This window comes from Vulpes lagopus, chromosome 4 (genome assembly GCF_018345385.1).
Source record: "Vulpes lagopus strain Blue_001 chromosome 4, ASM1834538v1, whole genome shotgun sequence".
In the NCBI taxonomy this organism is placed as follows: Eukaryota; Metazoa; Chordata; class Mammalia; order Carnivora; family Canidae; genus Vulpes; species Vulpes lagopus.
In genome coordinates this window covers 91,476,488-91,483,872 of record NC_054827.1, presented here as the reverse complement: position 1 = coordinate 91,483,872, position 7,385 = coordinate 91,476,488, and positions in this window count along the sequence as shown.

The following is a 7,385-nucleotide window of genomic DNA, read 5'->3' as shown; positions in this document are numbered from 1 at the left end:
TCGTTATGTTGGGACTAGGGGTCGCTACTGGGGTGGGTACTGGCGCAGCTGCTCTGATCCAGGGCTCACGACGTTATATAGAACTCCAGGCAGCTGTAGATTAGGATCTACGGGCACTAGAGCAGTCCGTTTCTAAGTTAGAACAGTCCCTCACCTCACTTTCAGAAGTAGGACTTCAAAACAGGAGAGGCTTGGATTTACTATTCCTGAAAGAGGGAGGACTGTGTGCGGCCCTGGGAGAGGAATGCTGTTTCTATGCAGGCCATTCTGGAGTCATCAGGGACTCCATGGCCAAACTCAGGGATAGGTTAAATAAAAGACAAAGGGACCGGGAGGCCCAGCAGGGCTGGTTTGAAAGGTGGTTTAATCAGTCTCCCTGGTTAACCACCCTAATCTCTACCAGTGTGGGCCTTCTAGTTATCCTGCTCCTGCTGCTAACTTTCGGCCCCTGCGTCCTCAACCGGCTGCTCCAGTTCGTCCGAGAAAGATTGTCTATCACCCAAGCTCTGGTATTAACTCAGCAATGTCGGGCCCTCCAAACTGAAGAAATAAATGTTCCCTAAGATTTTAAGGTTAAAATCAGCCCAAACAAGAGGAGGGAATGAAGAAACCTCCCCCCTTGTAAGTAGGGCGTGCCCTAATCCAGAGGCAGCGCATCCAGGAGTCTTCCTGAAATTTTAGCAACTAAAAGCATTCTGTTTACAATAAGAAAACCATTTCCCCCCACACCCTGATTGGAATGTCCCTGAATAGGTTCATGTTGACCCTCTGTGAAATCAATAACCTGAATGCTATGCGACTCCCGAGGTTCTTTTGTCTTTAAGCGTTTTTTTTTCTTTTCCTTTTGCCTTTAAAAGATACCTGTAATTGCTAATCGGGGCTCTCTTCCTCTTCGGAGGTGGAGAGCCCGTTTGCGCAAATGTCCAATAAACCCTCTTGCTAATTGCAAAAAAAAAAAAAAAAAAAACAAAACATGTAAGTAGAAAATGAAACCAAATCTCTTATACACATCTTTCAGAAAACTGCAAAGAAGGGAATACTTCCGAATTCATTATATGATCCAGGATTACCTTAGTGTTAAAACAAGAAAAAGATGTTACAAGAAAATTATACAGCAATATTCCTCATGGAAATACATGCACAAATTTTAAGGACACTTTTAGTATAGTAAACCTAACAATACAAAAAAAGGAAAATGCAGCATTACTAAATGATGTTTAATCCAGAATGTAAGGTTGTTGATTTAACAGCTGAAAGTTAATTAATGCAATTCACCATATTAAGATGAAAAGAGTGTAATCATATCAATAGATTAAAAAAAGAATTTATCAAAATATATCTTTTCCTGACTTAAAAACAATAACAACTGGGGCAAGGTAAGATGGCAGAAGAGTAGGGTCCACAAGTCACCTGTCCCCACCAAATTACCTAGATAACTTTCAAATCATTCTGAAAACCTATGAATTTGATCTGAGATTAAAGAGAGAACAGCTGAAATGCTACAGAGAGAAGGGTTTGTGCTTCTAAGAAGTCCAACTCATTTTTAACCACTCAGCACTGAGCAAAATGACTAGAAAGAAGAACTCACCACAAAACAAAGAATCAGAAACAGTACTCTCTGCTACAGAGTTACATAATTTGGATTATAATTCTATGTCAGAAAGCCAATTCAGAAGCACAATTATAAAGCTACTGGTGGCTCTGGAAAAAAGCATAAAGGATTCAAGGGAGTTCATGACTGCAAAATTTAGATCTAATCAGGCAGAAATTAAAAATCAATTAAATGAGATGCAATCCAAACTGGAGGTCCTAACAATGAGGGTTAATGAGGATCAAATATTTAAAGAAGAAACCACACTTATTCTACTAAAGCTGTTCCAAAAGATAGAAAGGGATGGAATACTTCCAAACTCGTTTTATGAGGCCAGCATCACCTTAATTCCAAAACCAGACAAAGACCCCACCAAAAGGAATTGTAGACCCATATCCCTTATGAACACAGATGCAAAATTCTCAATAAGATACGAGCCAAAAGGATCCAAGAGTACATTAAGAAGACTATTCACCATGACCAAGTGGGATTTATCCTCAGAATGCAAGGCTAGTTCAACACTTGTAAAGTAATCAACGTGATAGATCATATCAACAAGAGAAAAAACAAGAACCGTATGATCCTCTCAATGGATGCAGAGAAAGCATTTGACAAAATTCAGCATCCATTCCTGATCAAAACTCTTCAGAGTGTAGGGATAGAGGGAACATTCCTCAGCATCTTAAAAGCCATCTACAAAAGCACACAGCAAATGTCATTCTCAATGGGGAAACACTGGGACTCTTTCCCCTAAGATCAGGAACACTACAGGAATGTCCACTCTCAGCACTGTTATTCAACACAGTATTAGAAGTCCTAGTCTCAGCAATCAGGCAACAAAAAGAAATAAAAGGCATTCAAATTGGCAAAGAATAGGTCAAACTCTCCCTCGTTGCAGATGACATGATACTGTACAGAGAAAACCGGAAGGACTCCACCCCAAGATTGCTGTAACTCACACAGCAATTCAGCAGTGTGGCAGGATACAAATCAATGCCCAGAAATCAGTGGCATTTCTATACACTAACAATGGGACTGCAGAAAGAGAAATTAAGGAGCAATCCCATTTACAATCGCACCCAAAAGCATAAGATACCTAGGTATAAACCTAACCAAAGAGGTAAAAAGGATCTATCCCCCAAAAACTATAGAACGCTTCTGAAAGAAATTGAGGAAGACACAAAGAGATGGAAAAATATACCATGCTCATGGACTGGCAGAATTAATATTGTGAAAATCTCAATAATATCCAGCGCTATTTACACATTTAATGCAATCCCTATCAAAATACCATGGACTTTCTTCAGAGAGTTTGAACAAATCATCTTAAGATTTGTGTGGAATCAGAATAGACCCTGCATTCGGAGGGGCTATTGCCAGGGGAATATTGAAAAAGAAATCAGAGCTGGGGCATCACAACGCCAGATTTCAAGTTGTACTACAAAGCTTTGATTATGAAGACAGTGTGGTGCTGGCACAAAAACAGAGACATAGATCAATGGAACATAATAGAGAACCCAGAAATGGGCCCTCAATTCATGGTGAACTAATATTCGACAAAGCAGGAAAGACTATCCACTGGAAAAAGGACAGTCTCTTCAATAAATGGTGCTGGGAAAACTGGACATCCACATGCAGAAGAATGAAACTAGACCACTCTCTTTCACCAGACACAAAGATAAACTCAAAATAGATGAAAGATCTAAATGTGAGACAAGAATCCATCAAAATCCTAGAGGAGAACACAGGCAACACCCTTTTTGAACTTAGCCACGCAACTTCTTGCAAGACACATCTAGGAAGGCAAAGGAAACAAAAGCAAAAATGAATTATTGGGACTTAATCAGGATAAAAAGTTTCTGTGCATCAAATGAAGCAGTCAACAAAACTAAAGACAACCTAAAGAATGGAAGAAGATATTTGCAAATGACCTATCAGATAAAGGGCTAGTATCCAAGATCTATAAAGAACTTATTAAACTCAACAGCAAAGAAACAAACAATACAATCATTAAATGGGCAAAAGACATGAACAGAAATCTCACAGAGGAAGACATAGACATGGCCAACAAGCACATGAGAAAATGCTCCACATCACTTGCCATCAGGGAAATACAATTCAAAACCACAATGAGATACCACCTCACACCAGTGAGAATGGCGAAAATTCATAAGACAGGAAACCACAAATGTTGGAGAGGATGTGGAGAAAGGGGAACCCTCTTGCACTGTTGGTGGGAATGTGAACTGGTGCAGCCTCTCTGGAAAACTGTGTGGAGGTTCCTCAGAGTTAAAAATAGAGCTATCCTACGACCCAGCAATTGCACTGTTGGGGATTAACCCCAAAGATACAGATGCAGTGAAATGGCAGGACACCTGCACCCCAATGTCCATAGCAGCAATGTCCACAATAGCCAAGCTGTGGAAGGAGTCTCTGTGTCTATCGAAAGATGAATGAATAAAGAAGATGTGGTCTGTATATACAATGGAATATCAGTCATTAGAAATGACAAATACCCACTATTTGCTTCAACACAGATAGAAATGGAGGGTACTATGCTGAGTGAAGTAAGTAAATTGGAGAAGGACAAACATTATATGGCCTCATTCATTTGGGGAATATAAAGAATAGTGAAAGGGAATAAAGGGGAAAGGAGAGAAAATGAGTGGGAAATATCAGTGAGGATGACAGAACAACTCTGGGAAACGAACAAGGGGTGGTGGAAAGGGAGGCGGGTGGGGGGTTGGGGTGACTGGGTGACAGGCCCTGAGGGAGGCACTTGATAGGATGAGCACTGGGTGTTATGCTATATGTTGGCAAATCAAACTCCAATAAAAGATATACAAAAAAGAAAAAGAAAATCATATGGAATGCACAGTGCAAGTCTGTCATTTAAACCATTGACAATAAGCTTTATTTAAAATATAAACATTTTCTTTTTGAACTACTTTATTAACAAAAAAACAGTCAGTAGAAAACTGATTAATAGTTTGAGTCAGATTGCATATAGAGATATAGGTAAATAGATACCCTAATGTTTCACATAGTATTCTAAATATTCTTCTGTTGAGATGAAAAGTCCTTGAACACAATACAATGTGACCAGCTGAAATTATGATTTTGTAGAAATCGAAAAAACATTGTATTGTATTAGTTACAGTGTATTGTATCATTATATTAGTTGTTACCATTGCTTTGACAAATCACCACAGATTTAGCTTAAAACAACACAAATTTATTATCTTTTCTTGAAGGCCAGAAATTTAATGTGGGTCTGCAGAGTTGCTCTCTTTCTGAAGGCTCCAAGAAGAATATATTACTTCCTTTTCTAGCTTTTAGAGGCCATCCACATTCCTTGGACCTGGGTCCTCACACCTCCTTCCTGCCACGCCCTCCTGCCTCTCTCTTGTAAGAAGCTTTATGATTATATGAGGCCAACCCAGTAATACAGGATCATCTTCCTATCTCAAGACTATCGATTTAATAGTATCTGCAAAGTCCTTTTTGCCTTTTAACATAGAATACTCACAGTTTCTAGGAGATGCAGATATTTGTTGGAGGGAGGAGGGACCATTATTCTGCCTTCCAGGCTCACTAATAACCCACAAAAAGTAACCAATGTACGTTCAGTTTCAGGGGAAGTTTGGCATCTAAGAGCCACTGAGAAAAAGGGGTGCTGTGTAGCCCCAGAACCTCTGCCTTGAAGGTACCAGACCTCGATTCCCGCCTGTCTCTGTCCTTTGGTGCTTACTGGCTAGGTCACCAAATGCTTCTCAGGAGGATTAATGCAACAGCCATGTGACCTGCTTGGAGGAGCCTAATTTATGATAATACTACGTATAGCAGAATTCTAAAGAAGGAGGTATAATAGAACACTAATACATTTCTTAAAAATATATGAAAATGAAATAGAAACTTCAATTTGAAAAGATTTTATGTCCTCCTTATCACCTAAAGATACAGTCTGAAATGAAGCAGTAATGTGTGAAAACAGGCAGCATGCCAGCACCCATTTAATTCAGTTTAACACATAAGTAACCCAAGAGGACAAAGCAAAATCAAGACCAAACCTTGAAATTCTGATCAGACAAAACCATTTAAACCAGGTAAGCAAAACTAAATCTAATATTTTATGAACATAGGCCTAACTTAACTTAGGTTATTTCTTATAAACAGCTCAGATAATAACAGAAACAAGTCATCTTTCTAAAAATGGCATAAGATAATCACTTTTAACTAATTCTCTGGCATCTAGAAACCCCACTATATTATCTAGTCATTGTAAATGTTAAACAATTTCTGCCTTTTTACTTCATAAGCCATTTTAGAAGCTCGTGCTCCCTGAGCTGCATACCAGTTTATGATTTGAAAGCTCCCATTCGTGAACTGTTTTTATGGCACGTATACTCTTACTAGTTACTATGTTATTGATCTGGAGATTTTTTAAAAGATTTTATTCATTTATTTGAGAGATAGAGTGAATGAGAGAGCACAAGCATGGGGGTGGGGACAGAAGGAGGGGAGGCGGAGAGGAGAAGAGGGAGAGAGAGAGCAGACTCCCCACTGATCAGGGTACCCGATGCGGAGCTCCATCCCAGAACCCGAGGATCATGACTTGAGCTAAAGGCAGATGCTCAACTAACTGAGCCACCCAGGCACCCCATGACCTGGAGAGTTTAATTTCATTATCTGGATTTTTGACAAGCCAAGCAAGGCATGAGTAGTCTGGCATCTGAGTTGATCATTGTAGTGGTCTGGCTTCCCCAAAGCTGCAGACAACAAAGGTTCCTGAAGCTACTGGTCTGTAAGGGGGCGGAGAGAGGTAAAGAAAGAGAGGAGACAGACAAAGGGTGCCAACACGGACTGCCAGCCACACTTTGGTGTCTGAAGCTCCTGGCTCTTGTTTCCACGGGGTATTTCCCAGGAGGAAGCTCTGTCCATTGGGGAAGAGGTAGAGGGATGGATCTGTAGGATCCTGCTTCTGTCAATCAAAAGTTTGCCCAGGGGACTAGCTTGTGTGGGAAGAATGCAACCCATTCCTTATTCCATGCTGGAGTAACCAGTTAGGTCACATCAACTGAGGGGCAGCCCTGAGAAGCCAGAGATGCTCCCCATGTAGCTGTGAGCCTGGACAAGCTGTCAAAAGTGTCCCTGGGTGTAGTGGCCAGTGTCTGGCCCAGGTGGGCCCCTGGTAGCTCTGTGTGTGCTTCCTGCCTGAGTCAGAGCAGCCAGGCAGCTCACCTTTCATCCCAGCTCTCTAAGAGTGCTAGATTACCTGTACCTGCAACATGAGCTCTGCTTCTCTCCTACTGCAACCTAATCCACAGAGCACAGCACTATGGAGAATATCCTTAAAACCAGACAGTGCAATTTCCTTGATGAAAGTGACTTGGAAACTTACTCAGAAAAACATTCAAGAACCCTCGCATGTGATGTGCTCCATCTTACAGTGTCCCTCTGCTGTGCTCAGGTCACTTTGCCTTCTCTCAGATCTGTGACACATTGAGCTCCTTTCCACTTTAGGTCCCTTGCCTTTTCTGCTACTGTGAAGCTGTCTGCAGACCCCTGCCTTCATCTGGTCTCTGCTTGAATGTGGCCTCTTGCAAAGACCCCTCCTGACCCACCCTGCCTCCTCACTCTTGTCCTCTTGTCCGGGTCCTTCCTCCCTGAACTTTTATCTCCACCTGACAATATGTGCCTGGGTACCTGTTAATGCACTGAGTAGCTGAGAGCCAGGCAATTGCACTGTCACCTCCAGTTCTGGGGCAATGTCTCTGCAGTTATTAGAAGAATT